This window comes from Acinonyx jubatus, chromosome B3 (assembly GCF_027475565.1).
Source record: "Acinonyx jubatus isolate Ajub_Pintada_27869175 chromosome B3, VMU_Ajub_asm_v1.0, whole genome shotgun sequence".
NCBI classification, from domain to species: domain Eukaryota; kingdom Metazoa; phylum Chordata; class Mammalia; order Carnivora; family Felidae; genus Acinonyx; species Acinonyx jubatus.
The window spans coordinates 119495986-119523201 of NC_069386.1; the positions used below are offsets into that span (position 1 = coordinate 119495986).

The 27216-nt window shown below is 49.0% G+C and overlaps 1 long non-coding RNA gene across 10 annotated transcripts in view; it reads right to left on the bottom strand.

The window, feature by feature from the left end:
• Positions 1-406: 406 nt before the first annotated feature.
• Positions 407-27216, bottom strand: part of LOC106974399 (uncharacterized) — a 29067-nt gene continuing 2257 nt past the window's right edge. For 2 of the 10 annotated variants that reach the window (XR_003422645.2, XR_008299559.1), the window contains 6 exons: positions 25697-25887; positions 16996-17106; positions 9607-9763; positions 8330-8447; positions 7384-7729; positions 5401-6340 (listed from right to left, as the gene is read on the bottom strand). This is a non-coding gene — a long non-coding RNA (uncharacterized LOC106974399). Of the gene's footprint in view, positions 1277-1377; positions 1485-1825; positions 2167-2851; positions 3269-5400; positions 6341-7383; positions 7730-8329; positions 8448-9606; positions 9910-15540; positions 15741-16995; positions 17107-18408; positions 18526-25696; positions 25888-27216 lie in introns of those variants that run through there. The other 8 variants (XR_003422649.2, XR_003422648.2, XR_008299560.1 and 5 more) reach the window with 8 other exon arrangements.

The window sequence follows — 27216 nt, forward strand, 5'->3', positions numbered from 1 at the left end:
TAACTGACTGAGCCACCCAGGCGCCCCTCCTGGGATGTGTTTAGGAACGCAAGGCTCCCCTCCCCACTCCAAGATTTTGCCTTTTAACAAACGCCCAGTGGTCCATATGTATGTTCAAGTTTGAGAGGACTCTGGTAGCGGTTCCCAAGGTAAAGAGAACAGGACAGGTTGGGAGGACAGATGCCGGCTGAGCCCACTTAGGTCAAGCCCAGGCATCAGAATTTCCTGAAAGCTCCGGGGTGATTTCCACGTGGAGCCAGGATCAAGAGTCACTGGTTTCGAGTGTTAGTTCTCTAAGTATGGTGTGTGGATTGTCGTACCCAAATCACTTGGGGCACTTATTAAATATGCAATTCCTGGGTCCCACACCATGTTTTGGTCTAAATCTCCTGGGGTGGGGCCCAGAAGTCCACATTTTTAACCATCTCTCTAGGTGACGTGAACGTGGACTGAAGTTTGAGACCGTTGGTTTAGGGCCACGAGTGAGGGATGACGGCAGCAATGAGGTTTGCAAATGTTACAACTAATGATGTGCAAAAGTTAGAAAATACAGACAAGTAAAAGTGGGAAGCAAACAAACAAACAAAACCTCCCTGTACTCCTACGGCCTAGAGACAACTGGAGGCCCCCTCGGCACCCACTCTAGAGACAGGAAGGAGCCTCCCTTCCCCAGGGAGGCTGCCCCCCATCGCAGCGGTGGGGCTGTGATTTGGGTTCTGTTCTGCTGGCAGGGTGGAGCCTGTCATCTGGCCCGGACAGAATTATTGCCTCAAATTACATGGTTGATTATCAATTACTTGTGTCCGTGTGAGAGCATGTGTGCGTGTGTGCATAAGTGTCTTTGCAAGTCATTAAGGGTCGTAATTCTGGATTATCGTTGATTAACGAGAGGGAGGCCTGGTACCTCCAGCAGCCGGGATGGCAGCCCCACAATTATGTCCCAGCTGATCAGTAACTGGCGCAGCGCAAGATGATTTCTCTCTCTCCGCTGCCTCCTCCCGGCCTCTCCTGCCGGCTCTGCAATTAGGGCCATTGCTCATTCCCTTCCAGCCTGGGCTGAGTGCACGGGCCTGCTTTCTGGCAAGCGGCTGCCGTGGGGCTGGCTGACGGTGGAGGGGGCGGCGGCAGAGGTGCAGTGATGGGGTGTGGAGCTGGCATGGGCTCCCGCTTGCTGAGCACAGTTCTTCCCAGGGAGCCCGGGAGCCAGTCTCCGGCTCCTTGCCCCACCCCCACGGCCTGGCTGGGGAAACTGAGGCCCGGAGAAGGAGAGGGGCAGCTTAGAAAACAAAATAAAGCCAAAACCGGTGACTCAGAATGCTATGGCAATCCGACTCCCACCCCACAGAGCCGAGGCAAAAGCAAAGACAAACCTCCTACCATCACTCCCATCCTTGGGAGGCTGTCAGGTGGCCGTCGGTTGTCTCAGATTTTGTCCTCCAGAAACTGCGGATCGATGCTCCAACTCCCAGACTGGGGGAAGAGCACTGAGGAAGGTGCCGTGTTAATTCGAGGCAGAATCATCACCTGCCTGGATTCTGGCAACAGCCTCCTAACCGTTCTCCCATTTCCACGCTGGGCCCCCAACATCCATCACGCTGGGATGGAGGGACTTTTACAATGCCCCGTTGCACACTGTGCAAGATACCCTCCCTCCACCCCAGCTAACTCTCTGTTGCCCTCAGGATAAAGTCTGGGTCCCCAGTCTCCACCCCGCCCACCTCCTCTGCCCCTGCACAGATGCCTCAGGGCTCCAGCTCTCTCCCAGCCTTTGCCCAGTCTGGCCCCTCTGCCTAGAAGCCCTTTCCCTCCTCCCATCTTCTTTCACCTGGAGCGCACACCTGTGGTGGGGGCCGCTCACACTTGGGCTCTGTTCCCGAGAAAGGGGTTCTGCCCTCACCGGGGACCAGCAGTTAGAGAAGCAGAAACTTTCAGGACGGCTTTACAGGGGTTTGAGAGGATGGGGAAGGCGGGGCTGTTCCGGAAAGCTTCCACATAAAAGACTCTGCAGAGCCACCAGGCAGTTTGTTTCTGAGCCTTGCAGCTGTCTTGGCCATTTTCATTTTTATCTACTTAGGGTGGTCAGCAGGTCATGGCAAGCGGGAGACGTGATGCTAATGACTCCGGCTCCACGTGGCGACCATTCAGGAAAAAGCTGCAATGTTCTCTCTGCCACATTAATCAGAGAAACACATCAAGAGCTGTTGCATGGAGACAGCTTTCCTCCCAGTACCTGCCCTGCATGCTAATCACCACCCCTCCTGGCGGTGAGTCAGCTCCATGCCAGGCGGGTGGTGAGGGAAGGCCAGAAGTGCCAGCTCCTTGCGGTGGGGAGCAGAGGGGTGGGAGCCAGGCCAGGTGGGAGCCAGACCCCTGAATGCACACTGCATGTGACCATCACTGAGGCCTCCGGCAGGTGGGATGACAAATCCTGGGAGAGTCAATCCAAATGGAAACCCTGGGCTACTTCCTTGGGTCTAGTGCTTACCCAAGTATACTAGCGAGAACTCTCCAGAAGCTGATCCTTGGACAGAGTCCAGGGTTCAAGCAAGAGGGACCCCATTGCTAGGCACTCTGGTAACAATAAGACATAACCTTTGGTAGTGCTTAACATATGGCAGGCATCCCTGTAAGCACTCTCCATATATGACTCATTTAATCCTCATAAAGCCTATGAAGTGAGTGCTATTACTATTCCCACTGTGCAAATGAGCAAGGCCACACACAGAGAGGTTAAGTAACCAATCCAAGATCACACAGCTAGTGACAACCGACTGGGTTTGAACCCCAGAAGCCATGCCACAAAGCACTCCCATTCCATTGCTTCTCATTGCTCTAAAAGAGCCAGAGTCACCTGAGCCCGTAGTGACCGTGGAAAGCCTCCGAGGGCCTTTGCCTTGTCTTCATTCATTCATTCACTCCTACAGCTGCTCTTCGCAGAGCACCAGCTCTGTACGAGACCCTGTACCAGGCACAAGGGAGGCAATGAGAAAACAGACGCAGGCTTCAGAGAGAGACTGGCATCAACATAGTATTTCCACAGATTCATAGTAATTGCAAAATGCGATGAGAGTCATGAGAAGAGCCAAGTGCCATCAAAGCATATAATGGGAGGCCCTTTCACACATGGGAGCCCTCAGGGAGGGCTCCTAGGTTTTCAGATCCCTCCTTCCATCATTCTGTCCACAAATACTTATCAATCGTTTGTTCAGGCACAGCGCATCAGGACACGGTGGTGAGCAGGACAGAGAGTCTCATCCTCCGGGGCAGCCTGGTGGGGAAGGCAAATCAATACAAATGTTCCAGAAAAGGGATTAGGGCCAGCTGTGAGAGTTCTGAGTGTTGTTGTTGTTGTTGTTGTTATCATTATTATTTTTACTAGGAAACACGTCATTTCTTTAAGGGCCTCTTGCAGGGAGAAAGAAAGCTAGCTGCTAGAGATGTTCACGTTGGCTTTGCCCACAGTTGCTATCAGGCATCCTTGCAGGACCTGTTGGTGGTTGAGCTACTGAGTGCACCAGGCCCTTTGCATCTCCCTGAGGACAGGCTGGCTATTGTCCACTTCCTCCCCCTCCCCCAGCTGCCCCACCCCCTCCCAGTGGGGCTTTTCCACAAGATGCTGGGGGGAATTCCTCTTCCTACGGCTGCCTATAGGAAAGACCCCACCTCTCTGCCCTCCCCGGGTGGAGTCCCACAAACCTGACAGGGAGTTATGGGAGGTCACAGCTTTGGAGAAAGATAGGGAGCAAGAAACGGAGCGTTTTAAAACGTGTCTCTGTTATTTCCCTTCTTGGCCTCCATCATCTCCCCACCTGGCATATGAACTTGTTCTTCCCTTATACGGCTCTGAGAAAAGCACCATATGGCAGTTCATTAGGCCCATGGGCTAGTTTCCATCCAGCCCACTCGGATTTCCGCCCAGGCTTGGGTCTACAGGATGACCTACCCTTCACGAGGCCCACGGAGGAAGAGAGACAGTAAAAGTGAAGACATACAGAGCACGAACCGGCAGCCAGGAGTTGTTCTGAGTACTGGCTTGTGGTGATGCTGGCGAAAACCCTCGCCGCTACCACCATCCCCATTTCACAGAGGAAGACACTGACGTGTGGAGATGTTCAGAGACACCCTTAGGTCGCATGGCTAGTGATGGCAGAACTGGGATCTGAGCCATACTAGCCATCAGATTTTGCTGATTTGCTCTCATGGAAAAACCCAATCTTGGCTAAAAGGTTTTGGCAGGAAGGGGTGAGAGTTTAGAAGAAGGGGTCCTGCCCATGTGTCCAGGAAAGGGGATGCCAGAGGAAAGACTGGTAAATCCATGAGGCGGGCAAAGCCCGGCCTGCCCCACCTCCGATGGAGCAGGGTCTCAGCTAGGTAAGTGAAGCCAGCACAAGCCAGGAGGATCCCTGGAAGCAACCCCCTTGAGCTGGGTAGAGAGGTTCCAGGAGCCCTCAGGAGACCCTGGAGGCCGGTTTCCCCCTTGGGCTCCTTGCCCAGCCTAGGTCCTTATCCCTGGCTCCCTCCATCACTGTTTTCTCTGCTCTCCAGGAGTAAGTGCCAAGTACACCCTCCTTGAAGCCTGCTGAGCTGTGAGGCTGCACCAAGGTGTGGTGGGACCAGAGGGACCTGGACGCAGATCTTAACCCCGTGTTTGCTGTGTGGCCGTGTGGCCAAGCAACACCCACCCCTGTGTCTGTGGGCCTCATCTACGGGTGGCGTGGTGAAAAGGTGTGAATGAGCTAAGTGTTGAGAACCTAGGTAGGCTCCTGGCACAGAAGAGGTGCGTGATCCATGTGTCCTGCCCTCATTCCCTGTGCTTCCTTCAAGAACAGGAGGGAGGAAGCAAAGCCTTCTGGGCTTGGGGGCTGGGCCTACAAGTAGGCCAGGTGGGCATACAGGGCCTGGCTTGACACTCGCGCCCCTCCCCCCCCAGAAAAAGGGGCTTTATTTGACACAGCTCTACCCTCTGAGCCCCCTCAGCCTTGTTGGGTTCCTTCCCACGTGTTTCCCTTGCTGCACATCTGCAGAGAAGGGTCTTCACATCTCCATGGGCTGTGTCTGCAGTGTCTCCTGGAAAACATGACCCCCACTGGACTTGGGTCAGAGGTCCAGGACGGATGTCGGGCTCCTGTCCGTCCCCTCCAGTGTCCCGGGGGCCTTTTGATGGGAGTCCAGGCAGTGCCCAGGTCTCCTGCCCAGGATTTCCCCTTTGAGGGGAAAAGCTGAGGGACCTTGGAGGGACTCACTGTCCCAAAGAGGATGGTAGGGAACAGGAATTTGGTGGAGGCTGTGGTGTATGAGTGAGTTAGGCAAGCAGCACACAGAAAAGGAGGGCACTTTTTTTTACACTACCCTTTTTGCTTTCCATAAAAAAAACAAGGGGGGGGGGGGAGAACACAGAGGTAAAGAAAGAAAAAAGTGAAAAGTTCCTTTTATTCCCATCTCTCATCAATTATCACTGCTTTCCCTGGCAGTGACCTGTATTAGCAGTTTGCTGTGTGTCATCACAGGCTTTTACTAAGCATTTACACACACGCGCAGGTACATCCATGCACGCATGTGCAGGGTGCCAGGATCTTTGTTTTTCCTTGCTTTTACGCAAATACTCTCCTGTTGACCATATCACTCTGCAATTTTCTCCCCATAACAGTATATCCTGGACATCTTCTCATGTCAACATACACGGGGCATCCTTGTTGGTTGTTTTTTAAAAGCGTCTGCGTCATATTGTCTGAATGGATGTAACACAGCCGATTCAATCCTACCCTTTCCACTCACACCCTCACTCAGGGTCCCCGTTGCCCGCCCAACTCTGGGAAGCAGGAGTCAAAAGGATTTTATGGTAAATAGTGCCTCTGCACAATCCCAAGGGATGCCCTTCACATTCAGAATGTGGCAGCTCCTCCCATCCCGCATGAACAGATAAGGGCGGCTCCAATTTTTTTCCACGCAAACAATTCTGTAGCCAGCATCCTTGCCCATGCCTCTCGGTGCACATGTGTGAATAGTTCTCTGGGCATTGCTACCTCAAGGCGGAGTGAGTGGGCAGAAGTACAGGCGTCCTACATTTGACAGACCCTGCCATGATGTGTGTCTGTGTGTGTGTGGTGGGGGGGGGGGGGGTCGCTTACAGCTCCTATGCCCCGCTCGGCCGCACCAGTCCCCCAGCACATATCCATCATGTGGCTGCTGGCTGGCCAGCCGCTTCCAGGAAATCAATTGCAAAGACAGGCGATTGTCATCAGCTTGAACACTGGAGGCCATCCAGGGAGTAGATTCAATTGTAGGAGAAAATCATACTGGGCTCAAGACCGCTTGTAATGGAGACCCCTTGGTGACCTTTCTGGAGAAGTTAAAAGAACACAGGCAGACACACTCTCACTCTTGATCATCTACCACCAACCCAACTGCTGAGAGCACAGCCCTCTGCCCTTGGAGAACCTGCTCCTCATTAGTAGCCATACGGGAAAGGGACGGGGGTTGGGTGGGGGGTGCTGGTCCAGGGCCCAGGCTGCCGGTGTGCAGGCAAGGCCAGCGGGGCACCTGCTCCCCGGGAGGGTGGATCCAGTTGACCATCAGGTCCCTAGTTGCTCAAGGTCACAGTGCCCTTCTGCTCACTGGAGAGGTGGTCTGGCAGCCAGGCAGATTGTGGTCCTCCAATCACCACGCCCTCTCCACCTAGTCCCTTCGCCAGGGTCCTCCTGCTGAATACAACCCTCTCTCCCTCACCTGCACAAACACAGGTGCAGACATCGCGACCTCTGTTCTTATTATCCAGGTTGAGAACCATGCCCTGCACCCCCACCCCCACCCCGGGGACCTTTACAAGCACAGTATCAGGGAGGGAGGTGCGATATGGACAAATCCAACATATTCCTTAAGTGGAAGGGTGACCAGAGCCTTTACCTGATTTCAGAGGAGCTATGATTATAAGCCCTCACTCTCCAACCCCCGGCCCCATTACTTCCTCTCTAGATCCCAACTACCCACACCCACACCTGGCCCTACACAAAAAAACTCAGCCATAGCTGTGGACTTGGGGGAAATACACATTCATCTTCTATGTGCAGCTGTCCCCCAGCTCTCCAGGCCCACTTACCTAATAATGATCAAAATAACTCTGGCTACCATCAATTGGGTGCATGCAGTGCAATTTGCCAAGTGCTTTACATGTATCATCTGACTTCATTTTCACAAACTTGATAAGATATGTGCCACTATGATTTACAGGTGCAAAAATGGAGGCTCAGAGAGGTTAAGTAACTTGATCCAGATCACACAGCTGGTTGTACCAGAGCCAGGATTGGTAGCCAGGTCCTTGTCAGACTCCAGAGACTATGGGCTTAGCCACTGTGCAACCTTGGCTCCCACATACCGCACTTGTACCTCTCTCTCCATGTGGCCTTGCCCTCTGTTCGTCCCCGCCTCATCCGCTGGTATTCTGCTGTGTCAGGGGCCAAAGGGGTCAAGATCATCAGGGTTCTGTTGGGAAGGCATGTCCTTATTCTGCAACAGCTCTGTGCCTTGCTAGACTTTAACCTTCCCCAGCCGCCCAAGGACCAATGTCCAGTCCCAAGCCTGGTGCAGGCACCCAGGTCATTTTCGCTGCTGACAAAAGACAGAATGACGGGGGCAAGTCCCAACCACTAGTTTAATACCGCAGAGCCCATAACATCCATGCAAATTAAATATACTTATCTGCTGGCCTGAAAAGATGTCCTAGTATATTTTTCTGTTAAAAAAAGACAAGAAAGCAGGTTTTATTTATTTATTTTAAAAGTTTATTTATTTATTTTGAGAGAGAGCGCGAGCGAGCACGGGGGAGGGGCAGAGAGAGAGAGGAAGAGAGAATCCTAAGCAGGCTCCGTGCCGTCAGCGCAGAGCCCAATGCAGAGCTCAATCTCACAAAGTGAGATCATGACCTGAGCCGAAGTCAAGAGTCACACGTTCCACAGACTGAGCCAGCCAGGAGCCCAAGATGGCAGGTTTTAAAGCAACGTACAGCAAGAAAACATTTTACTGATGAAACAAAAGTATTCTCTGTGATCTAAGCATAGAAATGGGCTATTTGCCAAGATGTTAACAGATGATTTGTCTTCTCTTGGCTTATCTGTGTTTTCTATTTTTTTTTTCAATGAACATGTATTATTCACATGATTTTTAAAAGCAATGAAAATAAACCAATCCCGGGCCGATTGTACTTCTCCCTGTCCCTGTCCCTACCACCAACAGTTCTGAAAAAACAAAAAACAAAACACCATACTTCCTAGTCCTGGGTCTTCCCTTCCTTCCCATCATTTCCACATCTCAGTAAAAGTGGGGTTGGCCCTACCTGCTCCAGGTAGACCAAGGGGAGGTGTGAAGGCTGCACCCCTCGACCGCCCCGATGATGCGATGCCTCAGTCCAAATGCACGGTGGTCGAGGCCGTCTTCCCTCTCTCCTGCTGACCCTGCACGGAGGAGAAAATGCTCTACTTTCTATTACATGTTTGCTTCCCAGGCTGAGCCAACTTCCCTGAGGCCAAGGAGCTCAGAGGCAATGCCTTCTGGGTCCTGCAGATTGGAGCCCCAGGGCAAATAGCTCTAGAGGCAGAGAGAGAATTCTGGCAAAATGAAGAGAGAGGGGAAGGAAATCACAGAGCTTGCGATCATCAGAAAAGAAAGAGCAGTGCCTCAGGATGGGGCTAGGATGGCCCCTTCCAGAAGGCTAGGAGGAAACGAGGAAGGATGGGAATGGAGCTTCCTGAGCATCTACTACTATGACTACGACTACTGTACATGCAACGGACCCTCCACAGACAATGCTCTCGCCCTCACCCCTCAGAGCAGCCTTCCCTTTGTGCAAGTGGGCTGTGACCTTTTTGTTTTTAATGTTTGTAATGCTTAATTATTTTTGAGAGAGAGAGACAGAGAGACAGAGAGCGAGCAGGGGAGGGGCAGAGAGAGAGGGAGACAACGAAGCAGGCTCCAGGCTCCGAGCTGTCAGCACAGAGCCTGATGTGGGGTTGGAACTCCTGAGTCACGAGATCACCACCTGAGCTGAAGTCGGAAGCTTAGCTTAGCCGACTGAACCACCCAGGCGCCCCCGGGCTATAACTCCTTGCATCTCTGGTGCTTCACTTCCAGTCAGAGCTCCTAAAAATGATTCTGGAGGGAGAAATTTGTGTTGGCCGACACCATCCCCACCCCTGCCAAGAGCCTTAAAGAACCCTCTGCTCGGAGCCAGCATTGTCCTGAGGGGCTGGCTCTGTGAGCACCTGCCTTAAGGATGAATTGCTAATTCCATTGTTCCTGCCATTAAAATAGCAGAAATCAGAAGGCAGCCTAGAGGGCCCTGAGAGCTGGCCTAGGGCTCAAGGGAGAGGAGCACAGGCCCTTCCATGTCACCCTGAACCCCCATCTTCAAATCACATTCCCTAAGGTGGCTGTCCCTCGAGACCCAGAAACCAGGCTCCTGTTCCCACCGAGCCTCTTGCACACACAGGACAGGTGTGGGGTCGGCACACCTAGCTGGGAGGCGGGAGGCCCTGGTAATCTACTAGCTCTGTACCTCATCCCCGGGTCACCTGGGCCAAGTCACTCCTGGCCACCACACACCCTTCTACTCACAGTGTGTTGCAGTGTCAAGAAGGGTTCAAAGGGTGTTGCCGAAGATCGCTCAGCCCCTCGTAACGTCTTTCCCTGAACGGGAGTCTGCTGTTGAGTTCCCAGCCCTGAACAGCTTGGTGTGGCTGCAGGTAGTCGAAGTGTGATTGTTAGCGACATCCTGTGGACATGATGGGTAACTGCACTCACCTGGATGGAAGCCACAGGTGACGTCCAGCTTTCCTCCTTATGTGGAGAGGAGCCGATCGCAGTTAATCACACTCATCACTTTACACAGGGAGCTGTCTTGGAGCTGGAAAAGAATCCCTCCAAAAAGCAGAAAACAGCCTTCCAGCCACAAATTTCCATCAGCCTCCAGCTTTATATCCGTTTCACTTAAATTCGTCCCTTTTCAAATATCTCCCTGCTAGAAGAGTCTCGTGGCCATGGGGGGGGGGGGGGAACAGTCACGTCAATAATAATATCAAAGGAAGAAAAACGTCGTGGGCTGCTTACTCTTGCCATGGAATTCACACGTCATCTCATCTAACCGTCCCAACAACCCAAGGAGGTATGAGCTCTTATCCCTGTCTTTCAGATGGGGAATCAGCAGCTAGGAGCATAAGAGGAAGCTAGGCTGCAAACTGGGCAGTCTGGCCTTAGACTCTTTCTCTCTTTTTTTTAATTTATTTTTTTTTTAACGTTTATCTATTATTGGGAGACAGGGAGAGACAGACTCTGAGCAGGGGAGGGGCAGAGAGAGAGGGAGACACAGCATCTGAAGCAGGCTCCAGGCTCCAAGCTGTCAGCAAAGAGCCCGACGCGGGGCTCGAACCCACAGACCGTGAGATCATGACCTGAGCCGAAGTCAGACGCCCAACCGACTGAGCCACCCAGGCTCCCCTAGACTCCTTCTCTTTAACCACCACTCTGTGCAACCTCACTGCCCCGTGTCTACCCACCACGGTAATCCCTCGAGGCTGGAAAAAGTCCCAGTTCCTAGGGTCCTGGCTTTAATCCTCAGACTGAATGCCTCTGAGTCACCCTCTGGGGCAGTGAGAGGCAAGTGGGACATTATCCCCAACTGCCAACTGTGGGTCATAAGTCCTTGCCTTAGAGGGTGCTGTGAAGATGAGAGGAATCACTTGCTGTTGAGTAGATGCTACAGAAATGGTGGTTATCCTTATCTGCAAGGTATGCAAGTTGACCTTGGGAGGGACCAGCCTGGAAGGTTTCTGTAGGTGGCAAAAACTGACTAAATCTCTCTAGAAAATAGCAGTAAGGAGGGCTAGGACTGGGAAGGGCCAGCCTTCTCACCCTTAGGCTTTTCAGAGGGAGTGGCTGATGTGTCATGGTTCAAAGGATCCCCAAAGGGAGGGACTTAGCCAAGTTGGCAGAGCAGAAACAAGATCCTGGGACTTTGGGCTCCCATCTTTCCACAGAGACACCATTATCCAAAGAACAGTATCCCCCACAGGATTTGAGTCTCTGCCTCCGAGGATCTGCAGAGACCCTGGTGCCACGAACCAGCCTCCGTGCTGTTTAAGAAACACAACTCCAAGACCCCAAGTGGGGAGTCGAGATGCCAGCTCCAGCTCTACCTCCCACCACTCTGTGGCCTCTGGAACTTAGTGCTCTTCCTGTCTTCGAAGGATCTTACTGCTGAAGGCTTCCCCTCTTAAGGCCTCCATGTCCCCTCTTCCCCCTGGCTCTGCAGATGAGTGCAGTCTTTCTTGCTCATACCCGTCTACCAGCAGAGGTACGGCCATCATGGCAGCTGGCCGTGAACAGACTGTTCACACCTATAGCCCCAGCCCCTAACACAGTGCCTAGCGCATGGAAGGTGCTCACTGGTAAATGATTAATTGGGACGCCTAACCACAGATGGCCTGGGAGCCCGTTGCTGGAAATGTCCCTGAAGAGAATGGCACTGGGGCCCCTGACCGTTCCAAGTGATGTATGAGGATTCCACAGAGCACCTCTTCCTGTTTGAGGTTATACCGAAGCCCCAATATATAGATATCAGTGTTAGTTATCTATGGCTGCATAACAGATTACTTCAATGATCCGCAGCTCATATAATAATAAACGCTTAACACCTCACAGTTTCTGTGAGCCAGGGACTAGGGAATGGCTTAATGTTCTGGCTCCATGTTTCTTGAGAAGTAGCAAATGTCAGCAAATGTCAGCTAGGTTGCAGCCGTCTGAAGGCCTGGCTGAGGCTGTAGGACCTGGTTCTAAGGCCTCTCACTTGCGTGGCGGCAAGTTGGTGCTGGCTGTGGACAGGAGGCCTTGGTTCCTTGCCCTGTGGACCTCTCCGCAGGTCTGCTTGAGTAACCTCGTGACCTGGCAACCAGCTTCCCTTGGGATGAGTGATTCAAGAGAGATCAAGGAAGAAATCACAATGTCTTTTATGACCGTATTAGGTTCTTAGGGCTGTTGTAACAAAGTAACACAAACAGGGTGGCTTAGCACAACAGATATCCACTCTCTCACGGTTCCAGAAGCCAGAAGCTGAGGTCAGGGTGTTGGCAGGAAACACAATCCAAGACCAGAAGTGGGGAGTCTGGATCCTAGTTCTAGTCCTCCCACCAAAGGATCTAGGGGAGAATCCTTTCTTGTCTCTTCTAGTTTCTGGTGGCCCCAGGTGTTCCTTGGCTTGTAGCCTTGGCATAACTCCAAATTCTTCCTCTGTCCTCACATGGCCTCTTCCCTGTGTCCGTCTGCTCTGTGTCTCTCTTCCTATAAGTCATTGGATTTAGGGCCTGTCCTAATCCATTACGCCCTTGATTATACCTGTAAAGACTCTTCCCAACTAAGGTCACATTCACAGGTACTGGGGGGTTAAGGCTTCAACGTATCCTCATAGAATACACAATTAAGCCCACACAACGACCTAGCCTCGGAAGCCACATACCATCGTGTTTGTCATAGCAAATGGTTACAAGGGTCAGCCCTGTTCGGGAGGGAGAGCCCACACGAGGTGAGAAAATCAGGAGGTGAGGACAACTGGGGGCCATCTCAGAGGCTGGCTACTGCAATGTCAGATAGCAGACGGAGCAGGAGACACATGCCTTATGCAGTATTTACAAAGGAAACAATGGAGACCCAGCTGCACAGCACTCGGGCCCCTCAGCCTATCAAGGATATGAAAAGGGCCAGAGTATAGAGAACAGCAGGGTTTGGAAATAGAAACCTTCCCAAAGAGTAAAGCTATCCTGTGAGTTCCACCCTCAACAAGGTGGGGGCCCTACCACCTTCACCTCAAGCCTCATGATGGGGGCTCCCACGAAGCCATTCAGAGTTGTGGGCCGCCACGGGTCTGTGCCAACAGGATGCATTGTACTGGGATTGGGGCAGGGGCCCTGTGAGTGCTTTCCAGGGACCAGATGCAGCCTGTGGGGGAAGAGGTCCAGCATGGGGCCATTTTAAGCCCCATAGCACCTCCTAAAGGGGCAAAGGGATCTCAGCAGGGAGAAGTTGGAGGGGGATGCTGGACTCCCCAGGGGGCTGAAGACGAGTCACAAGTGGTTTACCTGTAAGGGAGATGCAGATCGGGACCCTCAGGAGAGAGCCTCAGAGATGGGAACCCCTGAAGAATCTGGGAGATGCCCCAGCCAACAGCTTTTACCATCTGCTGGGCCCACAGGGCTGGCAACTCTGCGGTCAGATAAGAATTGCCCTTTTCCTCTGTTCTCACTTCTTCCCCCAACAATCCCTCCCACTTAGACCTTGGACGCCATTAGCAAGGAAGGAGAGGCAGTCAGGTGAGAAAACAGACAAAATTCTGCCACAGACCAGTCCCTGAAGGCCAGCAGGCCAGACTACAGACCTTAGAGCAGGAGGAGGAAGATGTTTTTCTCTGAAGGGAGGCAAGTGTCATATCTATGACGAGATGAGTTTTTTTGTTTTAAGATTTTATTTTCTAAGTAACCTCTACACCCTACGTGGGGCTGGAACTCACAAGATAAGGTGTCACCACCCTGAGATAAGCACTCTCCGCTGACTGAGCCAGCCAAGTGCTTTTAGTCTCTAAATGGATTGTGGAATGACCTTACCTGAGCCTGAACAGAGGGGACGTGCCTCCTTTGCTGAACAGTTCACGTGGACCAGGGAGAGGCCAAAATGGAGTGACATTTTGATTACACCCACATTCGAGGGATTGGTTTCACTGGACTCAAACTTTCTCGAGGGAAGTTGGGTCTTCCGTTCCCTACCCTCCACCCCCAACCGCAGAGCCCTGACCCACAGAGAGGGTCCTGGAGAAAATTCCATCTCCACTTTTGTCCATAAGTGAAGAATGTTTACTGCTTTTTTTCCCCTTCTTATCTGTCTGGAAGTGACACCAAGAAAAAAAAAAAAGAAGGGACTCCTTGTCCCCAGCCAAACACCCACACCCTCCGAATTCTTCACCGTGTGTTGGCCTGACTTCACCCTGGAGGGGGAGGCAAGGCATGAGGTCTGCAGGCTGCGTGCTGGAGGAAAGGTTCCTGGGAGGATACAGCTCCGCCTGGAAACAAAAGCTGTTTTTCGAAAGCTTTGTGCAGTCAACTAAGTGGGGGAGGGGTCTGGGCAAAGCCAGGCTGAACATCTGGGGGGAAAGTTCCTCTAAAAAAATATCTAAATCCCCAGGGTTGTTGGAGCCGTAATTTGATCAGTGCTTGAAGGGTCTTATTTGTTATTATTGGCCGGGGGGGGGGGGTGGAATAAAGTTGTCTCTGAGCCCCCCCTCTCTCACTGTCCTTGCAGCAAGGGTGGGTGGCTCTGTCCCTTTATAGGAGGCAGGCTTGTAAAGAAGGGTGAGCCCTGGAGAGAGACACCTGGACCAGGCAGCAGCTGGGGGTCTGTGAAGAGTCCGGGGGTCTTCAGAGCATTGGTCTGCTGATCAGACACCCACTAGGAAGCTCTTAGAAAGGACCCCGCTGAGCAGAGGCGTGGGCTGCAATGCAAGTGGGGATGTGAGCCTGGAAGCAAAGGCATTCCACAATCAGGGCTTCTGGAAAAGCCCCCCTTCCCCAGCACAGAGGATTGAGAGAGGAGAGATCCCCGGTTCTCTATATTTCAGTAAAAAAGCATTTACCCTGCAGGCTAAGGATAACAGCGGTATTTCAGACCTAAACAAGTCTCATTTTTCAGTCTGTTGGAGAGAGGGCTCCTAACACTCTTTAAAAGATGCTAGGCCTTAAATAAAATCTGTCACAGGCCACCCATTTCTCTCTCCTGGGTGCCAAGAAGCAGTCTTAACCCCCACCAGGCAATGGCTGCCCTCTTTGGATCAGTTTCCCAAAGAGCTTAATCATGAACAAGTTGCTGTCACTTCGCCTGGAGCTAACAAGCCCTGGAGGGTCTCAGGGTGAGGCCTTCCCTGGTGAGAACACAGCTCTTTCTGGGAGCTCACTTTCCCGAGTATGTTTGGACTGGGGAGTCCCTTCAGAGTGTCTGAACTCTGCATGGGGTTAGCGGGGCTTCTCAACTTGAGCACTGATGACATTTGGGGCTGGATGCTTCTTTGTTGTGGGGGCTGCCCTGTGCACTGTAGGATGTTTAGGATGTACCCTCCATCCACAAGAAGCCGGTAGCATCCCTTCCTTCCCCTTCCCCCTCACTTTGACAATCAAACCCACCTCTGGACATTGCCCAATATTCCTGGGGACAAAACCATTCCTGACTGAGAACCACTGGCTGGAATCCAGAGATTCAGGGAAGAAGTAGGCTGCATACAGCCCAAGAGAATTTTCACTCTACATACAAAAGACCAAGTCTTCATGGTCCTTGTATCAGGACTCTTTTGGTTGCACTAAGTGACAGAATATTCAACTCAAAATGACTTAAAGGGGGGGGGGGGTGGAGGTCATCTCTTGTAACTGAGAAGACCAGGGACTTAGGCATAGTACTGGCTTAAGCGTAATCTGAACCAGGGACTCAAACAATCTTACTGGGACTTGGTTTTATCTTTACCTCCTGGCTTTGCTCTTCTGAATATTCTCTTCTCATGTGGGCAAGATGGCCACCAGTGCTTCAATCCTGTATGTTCCCAGTTTGAGATTTGTGGAGGAAAAAATGCCAAGTAGTTTTCTTTCTGTATTCCCAGCAAAAGTCCCATTGTACTTCATTGCTCTGATTTGGTCGTGGGTCCATCGCCAAGCAGTACACAATAGCTGGGGAATGTGATGACCTAATTGGTCAGGCTGTAATCACATGACCCCCTCTGGATCTAGGGGTGGAGTCAGCTCTGTGTGCAGGACATCCAAGATGGAAACGTGGGGGTTCCCAACAGGAGAATCAGGGTACAACTACCAGAGGACAGGTGAAAGGATTTGGGATGGCAAAGGGCAACAGATAGGTAGCAGTCTTTATACTAAAAAGAAGCTCATTGTTGGTAAATACATCAAATTGAGAGATAACAGTGTAAAGACGATGTTGCTGAATGGCAGTACAAAGCTTGTGCTACAGTTGTCTGAATCAACTTCCAGGTGACAAACAAAAGCTTTCTTACATGTCTCTAGGACAAAGTAGCAACTGACATGGTTCATTCAAATGGGTTCTTAGGGCACCTGGGTGGCTCAGTCGGTTAAGCCTCCGACTTCGGCTCAGGTTATGATCTCACAGCTTGTGGGTTCAAGACCTGCGTCGGGCTCTGTGCGTGCTTCAGATTCTGTGTCTCCCTCCCTCTCTGCCCCTCCCCTGCTCACATTCTCTCTCTTTCTCTCTCAAAAATAAATTTAAACAAAAATTTTTTAAATGGGTTCTTAAAATGGAGACTATTAGAGTTTCACCAAGATTCTTCCTCCCTTTCTTCCATAGTAACACATTTGTAGTTGGGCCCATAGCTGCCCAGCTGGGGACAGCATTTCCTGGCTTCCCTTGCAGCTAGGTGTGACCACGTGATTAAGTTTGCACTGTCTGAATAGAAGGGACCATCAGACCTATGCTTGAAGATAGTGGGCTTGCCTCACTGACACTCTTTCCCCTTCCCTTAACCCAGAACATGAACTTGCCTGAGACCCAGCTTTGACCATGCAAGTGAGAAGAATGCCCTAGGGGCTGAGAGAGGGAAATGAAAGGTACCTGGATCCCTGAACCACCATGTGGAGCAGAGCCCCCTTCCAGCCCGGAATGAAGACTACCCCAAGTGAGAAAAAAGTTGCTGTCTTTTCTAAGCCACTGAATTATTGCATTTCATCTATTTTGTGATCAAGTTTTTTTCATATTCTAATACTTCTGAAATTCATTGTGTCACTGGCCATATAGCAGTGCTCCTCCGGGACCACCTTAAGTCAGGCCCCAGGAAAATATTTTCATGGGGCTCCTGTCTATACAAAAAATGAACTAAAATCAGTGCATTACAAAATGCATAAGTCCATATGCAGTGTAGTGATTTATCAATGATTTAGAATAATGGGTAGAGAATACCTGCTTGTGTATTTATTGTCCAGTCAGTGCACATGAAGGTTCCTTATGGCCAGGCACCATCTCTTCGTGCTGAGATCCAGAAACCATCTCTTCATAATTTCCTATCCACCACTATGAGAAAACAATAGCAATGTATCATTACGTTGATTAAACACTGGGTACCTAATATTACCTTTTAAGAACACTTGTATCCACGCTCTATTTCAGCCTTTACCTGCCTCTGTCACATACTATTGATTTTTTAATGTTTATTGAGGCTTCCTCTCCCTTCTAGAAATTGCATATTGTGTAGAAGTGACGTTTTGTGTTCATTAGATAGAAATCCTATGAGTTACCGGTCCCAGACACCCTCATTGGCTTGAACAAGTAACAGTGGTAACAGAACATTTGGTTTTGAACTTAGAAAATACTTAGACCACAAGAGCCAGTTTCTACAGTTTCTTTCACCATATGAAGAAGATATAAAGTGAGTTGCTGACTTGTTTTCCAGACTTTGGGTAGGACCCAACGCAGAGGAATCATGTTTTCTAAGGCAACAGCCTGAGGGTCAAGTGCCTGCAGCCACCAACCCTTGTGCCTCAGTCCTGGAGACTGCTGTGCCAGCGTGCCTGCACACACGCACCTGCAGTTGGGCAGTCCTCCCCAACCACACCTCTACCCCCTACCCCCTACTCCCTACCCCATATAGTGCTCTGGGTGCTCCAGGTGGTGGCCCTTAGGTCCACATCATCCAGTGGGACAGGGCCAATGAGTGGCCTGGGCATCAAGGAGGAAGAGGATGAGAAGAGCCTGGGAGGGATGGGGTGCAACAGAGGAGAGGTACAGTATGACTAGCTAGCAGAACATGGGTGGGGGGGATGATGCCCCCCACCAGGCCAAGAACTTCACCTTGGGGACTGCTGAGAGACCATGAGCTAGGGGGACAGCAAGGTAGCCATGGGTGAGTGAGCAACAGTCCATAAGATGTGCAGGATAAATATTACACAGAAACAGCAAAAGTGGAGGTGGCTCAGTCAGTTAAGCATCCAACTCTGGATTTTCGCACAGGTCACAATCTCACAGTTAGTGAGATTGAGCCCCGCCTCAGGTGCTCAGAGCAGAGCCTGCTTGAGATCCTCCCTCTGCACCTCCCATGCTCGCTCTCTCTCTCTCTCTCTCTCTCTCTCTCTCAAAAATAAATAAATAAATTTTAAAAAAGAAAAGAAACAGCAAAAGAGACAAGTTTCTAAGTGAGAAATGGCAGCCTGTCAACAGACCCTTTATATCACAATTAATTTAAGGCCAATCTTAAAAAAAAAAGCTATTCCATCTGCTACTGTAACTCCAATCATCATCCAATACACAGCGCTTCAAAGCTCTCCCTCTTAGATGGATCCAGCCCAAAGTTTGGGAGATGGGCAAGGGCTGCCTAACCTGAGGGTAGCCTTTGCTGCTGGGGTTGGATCTTTGGTGCAGCCAATCGCACCACCAAACCTTCTTAATGCCAAAGTCATGACCATTTAGTGACACCCACTGGACTTTCCAAGGATAGGAAAGATAACATGCCTTTTGTTGTCATATTTTTGTGCCAATGGTGAGTGGGTTGCGGGCAGGAGTAGGAGCCCTGCTTTTCCTGGTTTCAGCAGTGCTGTTGTTTGTCACTCCCAGCATATGAGGGGTCCTTCTGGTAAGATCAAGAAAGTGCCAGCAACAAACTTGAAGAAAGAGTGTCCATGGCTTGGAAAAAATCCCAGACATAATAATGAAACACTCTTTTAAGATATGCTGCATCACGAGTGCTCTTGGTATGAAGAATGATATTGTTGGGAAAAACAGCAATGATTCTGAGATGAGCAGAGGTTCAGAAGAGTTAGCCTCCAATGGAAAAGGGGATTTGGTTGATGCTAGATGTCAGTGAGCACATCCACCGAGTCACTGTCATTCCCATTTTCTCTGGTTCTAGAACTGGCTTCATCAGAATGAATTTGCCACTGTAACTAAGGACAAGGTGGCACGTCAGGATGTGTTCTGTCAGTTCCAGGGCTCGTATTTATGCTGGAGACACAAGGTGGCATGATGTCCGGGCACAGAACCACTCCCAAGAAAGACTACGCCAGCCTACGAAAACCACATTGACGTGACTGAGCCTCTGTGATTTCTTCCAGCTCTCCCTTTAGGGAATAACAGACACATTATAGTTTGCAAAGCACTTTTATTTACATTTATTTTATCCCATTCCATTTTCACGACCCTGGAAAGGAGGGCAGACATCATCATTGCTTCATTCTATAAATGAGAAATAGAAGCTCAGAGAGGTAAAGGGACTTTCTCAGGGGACCCTAGCTTGTAAGTGACAGGGCCTGGATTCAAGTGAGATCTTTAATGCCATACCTTGGGCTCTGTCCGCTGCACAGTAAGGTCTACTTTTAGGGCAATCCCATTGCTATTTTTGTTTTTTTCATTATCTAGATCTAAATACATTTGGCCCTTGAACTATGAGGGGGCTGGAGTGCCGACCCCTGCACAGAGATCAAGTATAACTTTTGACTACCCCCAAATTTAACTAGTAATAGCAATGCCATTGACTGGAAGCTTTACCAATAACAAATTGTTGATTAACACATTTTATATGTTGTATGTATTATATACAGGATTCATACAATAAAGTAAGCTAGAGAAGAGAAAATGTTATTAAGAAAATCTTAAGGAAGAGAAAATACATTAATAGTACTCTACTGTATTTATCCAAAAAATCTGCGTGTAAATGGATTCATGCAGGGGTGCCTGGCTGGCGCAGTTGGCATGGGATTCTTGATCTCGGGGTTGTAATTTCAAGCCTACATTGTGTGTAGAGGTTACTTTAAAAAATATAATCTTAAATCAATAAATGAAATAAACAAATAAATAAAAGGACTCATGCATTCCAAACCTGTGTTGTTCAAGGGTCAACCATAGTTTGTTCTGTGTTCACTTTTGAGAGGTGGAGGAGAAAGATGATGGTATGGATGCTTCTTGGAGTCTACAGAGAAAATTCTTATAAAGAACCCTAACTAACAATACAATGCTAAAGTTTGAACTGTAACCATTGCTAATTTCTCTTAAAATGGCATTCTCACAGATTGCCCATGAGATGGGAGTTTATCATGCATTATACCCCTTATGGAAATAAGAGGTGCCTTTAAGAAGGGGGTGAAAAGTCTTTACCTCATTTTCAAATTATACAAGAAACCAATACTCCTGAGTTTTATTAATTATGGGATGGAGTTTACAGAATACAACCAACAGTCCCCTCAAGTATTAGTATGTTTGCATCGATTGGCACACTTTTGTTATTTTTTATTAAAATAGAAAAGTTTTGAGTTTTCTTTTTTGAAGGTTTTTTTTTTTTTTTTTTAATTTTTGCGACAGAGTGCAAACAGGAGAGGGGCAGAGAGAGGGGGGCAGAGGATCCAAAGCAGGCTCATGCTAACAGCAGCGATTCTGATGTGGGGCTTGAACTCACAAACCGCGAGATCATGACCTGAGCTGAAGTCAGGCACTCAACTGAGTCACCCAGGTGCCCCAGACGCTTGTTTTGTTTTGTTTTGTGTGAGCTGGTTAGTTTGGGTGAGGAGCTCCCTGTGGAGAAAGAGCAAGGAAGGAACTGATGAACTGTCAACCCCCATGTTGGCCATGTTGGCCTGAGAGATTCCTTTCTAGCCCCAGTGAGAGATGAGGTTGGATGAAAGAGGAGTAATCAAGTTAAGACTTTGAGCAACTGAACATACAAACAGTTTTGCTTTGGGACACAGGTAACAAAGTACAGCCAATCATCAAGAAGTTCATTTGTTCCCCAGTGTTCCATCCTGCCCTCCACTTTGGCAAGTTGGTGACTTGGGAGAGAAGGCTGTGCCCAGCAGGTGACTTGGGAGAGAAGGCTGTGCCCAGCACAAGTGACCATTATAAAAACACTGTTCTCACAGGGGACACACATGCTGATGAGGTACCCTTTTGTAAGGGGTTGTGAAGAATAGACCACCAATGGGGAGGTTGCAATGGGAGAGCATCTTGGATCTGCCATGAACCAGATCCCTCAGGGGCATCAAATCACTGAAGGTGAGTTAGTAGGAGGAAGGGACCAGGAGAAAGTTCTATAGGCCTTCAAGAGGGCTCAGAACTAAGGAAATTTACGTCTGGATGTCAATATGACAACCCACAGGCTGGTGAAGGCTGGTAGTGGGATGTTGTAAACACTGGACTTTATTCTTCTACTGTCATTCAACCTCAAAAATTTTGTCTTTAGTGAAGATGCCCTGAAACATGCTTACAGTGCAGACTCTTCTAAGTGCAATTATTTGGGGCATGCATCTCCATAGCTGATTGCCCTGTCTCCCCCCACCTTTCCAGGAAGCACCCTAATGGGGGGCACCTCTCAGAAACTCTTCCCCAGGGTAGCAGCTGGAGAAGTCAAGCTGCAGGGTTTGGGGTAGGAGGAAAATAGGTTTTGTCCTGTATTAAGGTAGAGTACCAGAGATGATTTACTAAAGGCTTCTGACTGACTAGGTTACTAGGCAATGATTTTTGCTATTTCAACTGACATTGGAATGAGAGGCAATACAGGGTATAAACTGCAGGGGAAAGGATTTAGATCAGAGCAATAAAGGATTTCCTAACATCAAAGGGACACAGACGCTCTGCTCTTGGCCCATTCCTAAAGGTAAGTAGAGAGACCTCCCTGGTCCGCCAGCCTCCCGGGTCTAGTTGAAGGGTTAGACACATCTCTTCCTAAACTCCCACCCTCTACCTGAACTCACTGCTCTTCTGTCTCTGTTCCCAGTCCTCATTATAGCACCTAACAGAACCGACTGGTGACCTGCTCAGGGGTAGAAACTGTGTTATTCTTTACCATGTCCCTGACCCTTAGGAGACACACAGCACATGGTAAATGTTGGTTGGTTTGATCATAAGTGAAGAGCTGCCTTGGGACAATATGCTCATGCTCAGTAGAATGGTGGGTATTAGCACTTCTGGAGTTTCATCTGCAGAGCGGGCCAGCAGGAGCTACCGAGAAGACAAGAAGACGTGTGAGGATAAAATCAAGAACAAGAAGGCAAACATCAATACAGTGTCTCCTTTTGTCTGGTCCTCCTCTCCCTTCTGCCCCCTTTCTTCTGCCTGCCGTCGGATCTGGAAGCAAAGGTCAGATGCCCTGTGTGAACACAAGAGGTCTGGGTGATTTCTTGAGAATGGCAAAAGATCCGAGGGAACTAGATGGTGAAGACAATGAGCGAGACACCAGTCCCGCACTGGATCTGGGGAAGGCGAGCACAGAAACCACAGTGTGCTAACAGAAGGTAGTGGAGGAGAACGCTGCTGCCACAGCCCAGCTGCCCTCAAAGGCTTCCTCTTTTCTTTGTGGATTCCAGATGGAGTCCACTCAGGAGGGGCAGCTAATGAGGGTGCACAGGGTGTGCACCAAAGCCGTCAGGAACAGTTCCTTCACGCCAGGCCCTGGTGCCTTCTTGAGGAAGATGCGAGACCAATCCACCAAGCAAACCAACTCAAGGGAAAGGGGCTGGTCAAACCCCAGGCTCTGTCTAGCAACCATCTTTCCGGTGGGAAAGAACTTCGCTCGAGTGATCAAAAGACTCCCTGATGCAAGATATGGAACATTCTAAAGTCCCTCCTTAAGTGGACAGAGGCTGATGGCACTGCTGCAAAGTAGACAAAGAAAGGCAAGGGGCTTCTTTTAAACTGGAATGTGCAGAATAGAGGTGGGAAGGCTGTGAGCATCTCAGCAGCAATTATGCAGAAAGACCGCAGTACAGACGCAGGGCAGCGCCGCGCCAGCCGACAACACTGGCGGTGTCACATCCAACACGAGCTGGGTAAGAGCTGCTAATTACTGAGATGCCAATAAGAGTGAGGTCTTAAAAGTGATTTTGAACTGATTGCAGCTTTTTGAACGGATCGTCGCTATAAGCTATAAAGGAAGGAATCTAAATAAAAGTGAAAAATCCTTTGATCAAACACAAAGGAACCCTTCCAAATAAAAATACCTTTATTTTTCATACACATCATAGCTGTCTGTTTCACACGTGTAAACAACAGATTTATACACATCTACTAAACACAGACGTTCCCTGAGACAGGGACCACACTTGTTCTTCCTTATAACTCTTTATGGTATCTGGTATAGTATCCCGTATATAGAAGATGCTTACTGAATTGAATTTAATCGAAGCAATTGCTATGTTAACAGTTTGATTAGATGACTGTCACTTTATAAAATGAGTACTAGGGTGAAGCAATACAAAAGGCCATTTTAATAACCTTAAATCCAGGAAAACATACCTATTTTTCTGGAGGCCCCAAAGAAATATGCAAATACAGTCATTCTTGAAAGCCAACCACTCTACATTCCATAACAGAGACCATGTTGATTGTGCTGAGTTGCTAGGCAACCACTTGGCAATTCCGTGTGTAACAGAGATGAACCTGTCATCTGCTTTCTTGGCTATATGTGACATGAGGAGACAACAGGTAAAGGACAGCCAAGAACACCTGCACCTGGATGACATAATCACTCCTGAAGTCTGATGACACGAGAAAATCCCCATGCCCTGTCAGAAAGTGCTGGAGGGAGAATTTCGTTAAACTATTAGCACAAGACATTCTGGTGAATTTTCTTGGGTTTACCCTGTGGGTTACCCTCTTATCCCTGTCCACAAAGCAGGAGACCAAAAGCACTGCGGTTCTGCGTGTGGATGGCTGTCAATTCAGTCAAGGCTCCAGATCAGCATGTCCTGTAACTCCAGCTGGGATGAGATTTTACCAGATAAAAGCAGTCTTTTAAGTCTTAAAATGGGACACTCAACATCTCAAAGAAACCAAAGTTCTGGGTGAATAAACTACACTTTTTTATACCTGAAGAAAATGCTCTTGGTAATTTCTTTGTCTGGATGTGACTTCCCAGACATTTTAGGCAAATGAGTTGCCTTGTAAAGACTTCACTCCACTGTAGGTAGTGACATCATTATCTTTGAAATAGGCTGAAAACCCAGTGAAGCCCTGGAGAATGAATAAGAAATGCCTCAAAGCTTCTCTGGCATTAAGAAAAATGGAAATCAAGTTTAAATGCCACTTCAAATTTGGAAGGCCAAGAGTACTCATCTTTTTCATGTGAAGTTTCAAAAGGACCACCTCCTAGATTAAAAAAAAAAAAAAACAAGAATATTTGTCCACTCCCAACTCCCACAAATATATTTGAAACTTCTTGAGAAATTGTTTGCTTTTCAGTCTCCTGTTTAAGATTGAATTTTAAGATCTTTGACTCTGGGATCAGGCAATCAGTTGGAGAAGAGATTCTGAACTGAGATAAAATCAACCAGGTAGTTTTGATGAACAGCTGGGTAAGCCTTCAACCCAACATCTGGTGCCCATTTATCCAACCTGTTGTGATATTGACTTAAGCCCAGCCGGCCAACCCCGTGGAGTAAAACATCAGCCGTGCACATCCAGTGCCTGAAGGAGTGGTGGTGTGTGAGGTTCTGGGCTTGTCTCGGTCTGCAAAGTAAAGACACTACATGGGTCATCTCCACTGACTACTGAGTCTTATGAGGTTCTCCGTGGAACTCCAACTAAAACCAGCCATTCCAATAGAGCTCAGTCAAACCTCAGGCAGGATTCAAGGGTATTCTTGAGCAAATGCCCAGAACAGAAAAGACCTCCAATGAATGGGGAGGGGGTTGGGGAGTACAGTAGGAACATTGAAGGCTCTGGAATTTCTTTGCCAGAATTACTACGTGTGGAGCAGAACATACCAGCAACAACCTTCACTCCACCTTTCAACAAGCCCCAGTGACACATACAGTTGTGTGCAAGAGGCCTGCAGGTGGGGCACAGCAGAGCATGTCAGGGAACCGACAAGAGATCTCCAGTCTGTTCTTGCACCGGTGGCCACCTAAGTGACTCACTTCCCTGGCTGGTAGAGTCTTCCTTTTCTAGATTCTGGTCAGTGACATGTGAGTGCACTGTTAAATTTTCAGGCATCTGGGGTCCCACTGAAGACAACTCGTCTGAATACTTAATATGTAGTGTTTTTTGCTTTTTGGGAGAAAAACATTAGATGTAATCTCTTCCCTGAAGGAGCTTAGACTCCAGTGGGGAAGAGACAGGTACCCAAGAAATTACAGTGCAAACCAGTCTTGACCAAGTCCTAAGAGACAGCAAGTGTTTACTCTGGGGAATAACTACTACTGTCTGTGTCGAGCTGCTCCTGATCTTGGGCTTTGTAGCCAGCTTCCTATTACTGAAGTGTCAGGTTCCACTAAAAGCCCCAGCTCCAACTGGCTTTCTGCTGTGGTGGCCTGTGTGCCCTGCCTTTTGGCAAGCCCGTGCCGGGGAACACAGCTGGGATCCGAGGGCTATTTACAGAAGGGAGGAGAGTCGATAAGGCAAGATAGGAGATGTGGCCAAGGAGAACCTACAAGTTAAAAATCAAATGGTTCCACACAAAGGGGGAAATTGAACGGCTTTCTGGGCCATCTAGCAAAAGAGAAGTTGTGAGTGTAAGTCAAAAACTTCACATTCAGTGGGGGGGGGGAAGAGGACACTTTTAAAATATTTCCACTAAAAGGATCCTAGATAGGAGATCTAATAGGTAAAAGGCAGCTGCTGAGGGGTTTGGAAACATGTGGTTTGAAATCTGCATGACCTCCCACCCCCACCCCACACCAAATACCTGTACCCCGTGCAGAGTAGAGGACCAGATGGAGGTGTTTTCTGCAAAGCTCGCCTCTGTGGTGGCCAGTCTCCATTCCTGGCATCCTTTCCCACACAAGTGCCTTCTGGCTCCCCACTGGCCTCCCCACAGCAGGAAAGGGTGTGGCGGTACCGCTTCCACATGGACATGGAGCCGCTCTAGAAGGATGGCTAAAAGCAAGGACACAGGAATTCAAACCCTGCTCCGCTACTTACTACTAGGGACCTAGGCAAGTGACATGGTCTCTTTACCATAGTTTCCTCCTCTGTAAAACGAGAATAATAATACCGTAACGGTCCATGGGACTCTGAGGATTAAATTAGTAAATCTAGGCAAAACACTTAAGACAGTGTCTGGCAAATAGTAAGCACTCTGTGTTAGCGGTTGTGAAAAACTCTGTCTTGGTTTCTAGAGTATTTGCATGTTGAGCAATTTTACTTAAAGGAATTTCAGGTACCAACCAGAAGATGGACAGCTATTTGGGAGGGGCTTCCATTGCCCCTGAAATCAAACCTGTGTCTGTGTATTAACATCCTGATTGTAACCAAAATGTTATCCATTGTGGTTCCCACTCTTCCAGATAGCCCCTAAGAACATGAGCCCAAAACCAGCCTGGCTGATGGGGGCCTAGTCACCTGACTGCCGAGAAAAAAAGGAGTCTGCATCCCGCTCTCACCCACTTCTGCCCCTGCCAGCCTGGGAACTCTGGATCCCTCTGCCCATGCACAGGCTGGAGCCCCCGACCTCTTCTCTTACTGACTCACGGCTCTGGGACTCCGTAACATACACACGCCTACCATCCCAGCAAATCCTCTTATAACACTGAAGTGGTCAGCGCTAATAATGCTAGATTCAGACTAGAGGGTAACTACTTTAGGTTTGGAAAAATAAAATAGATGGTTCTCAAATGCTAGTCCTTGGGATGATGTTTTCACTGATCCTCAGCAAATTCTGAAAAGTAAGAATCATGCAATGAATTCTTCATAAGGTAGAAATTATTTAGTCTTTAAATCATGAGATTATGGCCTATCTTCCTTCCTGTATATATGTGGGGGAAAATGTTAAAATGCCCTTCTTTTATAAAATGATATTGACAGGAGCTGGGATTTGAAACTCGATCTATTGAATACTTTCACTGCTATTACACTATTTTAATTACTTTAAAATAGGTTTAAACGAACTTTAATTTTATTTATTTACTAAAAAATTTTTTAAAGTTTATTTATTTTTGAGAGACCAAGCATGAGTAGGGGAGGGGCACAGAGAGAGGGAGACACAGAATCGGAAGCAGGCTCCAGGCTCTGAGCTGTCAGCACAGAGCCCGACGCGGGGCTCGAACTCACGAACCGCGAGATCATGACCTGAGGTGAAGTCAGACGCTGAACCGACTGGGCCACCCAGGTGCCCCCGAACTTTAATTTTAAATTCAACCTTAAATATTAAAATATGTATTAAAAACTATTTATAAATATTTTAAGTTATATGCCATATTGAATACT